Raw genomic sequence first — 3,819 nt, forward strand, 5'->3', positions numbered from 1 at the left:
GAAGCAATGTTGCCAAAGGAATTTCAAAAATCTGGTACAAATACCCTTGCTTATTATAACGTGTTAGACCCGAGTGATCTCCTTAGGATCATACTTGGTTTTCCCAAGTCTTACAGGGATGATAATGAATGCAAAATATACAATACAATGAACTCTTGCCTATTGTGTAACTTATTCAATATATACAGATATGTTTTTGTCACTTGCCTAGTGATACAATTCAGTACACACAGACTTGGATATACAACATAGCTATTTGCCACTTGTCACAAATCACAATAAGTCACCCTGACTCTCTGTGATTTTTTATTCACTTTGATAATGTGTAAAACAATTTTGTCCAGTCTCTTGTCATCCATGACTCTACCAGTGATAATAACTCATCTACTGTCAAACAGAACACCACAGTGTAAACATACTATTCACAATTACAACTTTTGCTAAATATATAAATAATCTTTTTTTTTTTATTAAATATATATTCATTTGTATAATATTATATAATATACACAGACAGTTCCAAGATACTATGACAATACACTTAATCAACTGATAAATAATATCAATCTAAAATGATGCGTTAATTAACATTGTTTAGTACACAGGGCGTATTACTCTTCCATCACACCAATTCAACTGTTTATACTACTATATTCAATAAGGAATAAATTATTAATAATGACACCAACATCTGTATAAACCATATATAAATAATCTTTATGTCAATCTTTTATATTGCTTTCCAGGCAAGAATCTGACTTTGAGAATGCTTGGTTCATTTAATTCAAACATTCAATTTTTTGGGGTTTCTAAATATATAATATTCTTTCTTGTATTCTCATTCAATCAAATAACCTGTTAAAAAATTATATACAAGGATTTTTTGATTAACAACATATAGCAAAGGGGAGTAACTCAATTGCTTCACTTATTACAATTGTGTACCCTGTTTGCCTCCTCGATACCCAGGAGCAAAGAAAAGGCACAATTACTCATAATTTTATTCAATCAATTACATTGATATTATTGCATTTAGTTTCTTTGCTTAGTACTCAGGGGCAGAGAAATTTTCAAAGAATTAATGCATATTCACTATATAATCATTAGAGCCCCGCCCTATCGCCAGAAACCCTGACCCTGGGGCCATGGAATTCACGATTTTGGAAGAGGCACTCATCCTCATCATAACTATGTACTTAGTTCATTTGCTTAATACCCAGGAGCAGAGGAGAAGATTTCTGAAGAATTAATGCATTTTCACAATATAACGCTCTAACACCAGAACCCCTGACCCAGGGGCCATGAAATTCACAATTTTGGAAGAAGCGCTCTTTCTCATCATAACTATGTACTTAGTTCATTTCCAAAATACCCAGGAGCAGAGGAGAAGATTTTCAAAAAATTAATGCATTTTCACTATATAATCATTATAGCCCCGCCATATCACAGAAACCCTGACCCCGGGGCCATGAAATTCACAATTTTGGAAGAGGCACTCTCCTTCATCATAATTATGTACTTAGTTTATTTGTTTGATACCCAGGAGCAGAGGAGAAGATTTTCAAAGAATTAATGCATTTTCACTATAGAATCATTAGAGCCCCGCCTTAACACCAGAACCCCTGACCTAGGGGCCATGAAATTCACAATTTTAAAAGAGGCACTCTTCCTCATCATAACCTCTCAGGCCCCAGTGGGGCATAGACCATGAAATTCACAAATTTTGTTTCCCTTCACCCATAGATACCATGTGCTGAAATTGGTTCAGCGGTGTCAAAGAAGCTGAAAATAATCAAATGTTAACAAACGACGAACGACTGACGACGACGGAAGAAAACGGATAGCAATAGGTCAGCTAGGAGATCCTATTCAGATATGGGATAAAGTAGGAAAATATGATGTCTTCAATATCCAAACAGGTTTAGTTGGTGAAGATTTATATTGTTCTTTTTTCTTTCAAATAGTGTTCCCGTGTATGTTTCGGTAGCAATTTTTTACATGGAAAAGGTGAAAAAAAAACTTTCTTTCCATAACAGCAGATCTACATCTATAAACATCATTAGTGAATTATTCAATCAAAACTTGATTTCAACGATATAGAAGAAATTAATTCTAATAAGTGCTTAAAAACACGAAGTGTGCAAATCGTTTTTGTCAGTCTCCGGCCTTAGTCTTGATTAAAATTTACTGAAAATATGGCATCGAATCCAATGTTAAAAAGTAAAACAAGACAATTAATTGCTGGATAAATATAAAGAAAGTTTTGTCGTGTATGAGCATGAAATAATAATACAGCAATAACACTAAGTTTTGAATATATTTATATAGAAAAACTATTAGTAAGTTGTTCAAATAAATTTATTATGCCCCCCTTCAAAGAAGGGAGGGCATATTGCTTTGCTGCTGTCGGTCTGTCGGTCCACCCACTGTTTCCGTTCATTTTCTTAAGACGCAGAAGTTGCACATACTGAAATGAAATTTGGTATACAGATGTATCATAAGAATATCTAGGTCAAGTTCTGCTTTGGGTATGATCGAGCAAATATTGGACAGTTATGTTCTTTGGACTTAAAAAAAAAATCCAATAATTGCAGTTTCCGTCCATTTTCTTCACAGAGGTTTCATATACTGAAATGAAATCTAGTATACAGATTTATCATAAGAATATCTAGGCCAGGTTTTGTTTTGGGTACGATCGAGTAATTTTTGACAGTTATGCCCCTTGGACTTAGAAAAATTATTCGAATTATTTGGGGGGGGGGGGGGAGGGGGATAAGTGTTTCACAGAAATCTTCTTGTTATATAAAACGAGCAACGAACCAAAAGTACAAAATATTTAAAGCAATAAACACGTACATGTAAAGAGAAAATGTCAATTAATAAGTAACAAGAGACCCAAGGGCCTTAACGGTCACCTGAGTACAATTTAGAGGATCGATAAACTTATAAATGAAGCTTTATTGCCCAAAAGCAAGAAAAATAGTATGATAAGCATCAACAAAATAATTGGAATAGAATCTATCTTTCCCCCACTTATCACTATTACCATGCAGATTATTAACAAAATGTCTATTTTTAACCCCATATTACTACTTCTCACACTTATCTCTCTTGGCCTCTGAAGAACATTAAAAACGATAAGCTATTTTGCCTCACTTTTATTCATTTATTATTTCCAAGTCTACCTGATCATTAAAATTATGAAAGTACTTTTTGTATTATACAATGTATATTCTTGAATAATTCTCTTATTCTATTAACCTTTCAAATACATTATTTACAGTGATTAATTATCAAAGGTGAATGGCAAAGGGGTATAACTTTGCTCAGCAGAATACAAGTTCATAAAACCCCTAGCCAGGACCAGAACATTTTACTAAATAATCCAGGTGTTCAAAATTCTGGTAAAAATACCCATCCATATTAAAACTTTTACTCTGTTTGCCTCGAATATGCCCAGAAGCATAGAAGATTTTCAAAGAAATGCATTTTCACTGTATTATTAAATAACCCCTCTCCCCCTTACACCAGAACATCTTATCCAGGGGCCAAGAACTCACAATTCTGGAAGAAGCACCTTGCTCATCATAACTTTACACTTGTTTCTTTGCTTTATTACCAGTAGTAAAAAAAAAAAAAAGAAATTATGCATTTTCACTATATAATCAATAGAACCCCTGAACCCGGCGCCATGAATTTCACAGTTTTGGAAGAGGCATTCTTCCTTATCATAACCATGCACTTCCTTTGTTTGAATAATACCCAGAAGCAGAGAAGAAGATTTTGAAAGAATTTATGCATTTTCTCTATCTAATCAAT

The sequence above is a fragment of the Saccostrea echinata genome, unplaced genomic scaffold, assembly GCF_033153115.1.
Source record: "Saccostrea echinata isolate AGI-Se365-2 ecotype Australia unplaced genomic scaffold, CSIRO_AGI_Sech_v1 ptg000033l, whole genome shotgun sequence".
NCBI lineage: Eukaryota > Metazoa > Mollusca > Bivalvia > Ostreida > Ostreidae > Saccostrea > Saccostrea echinata.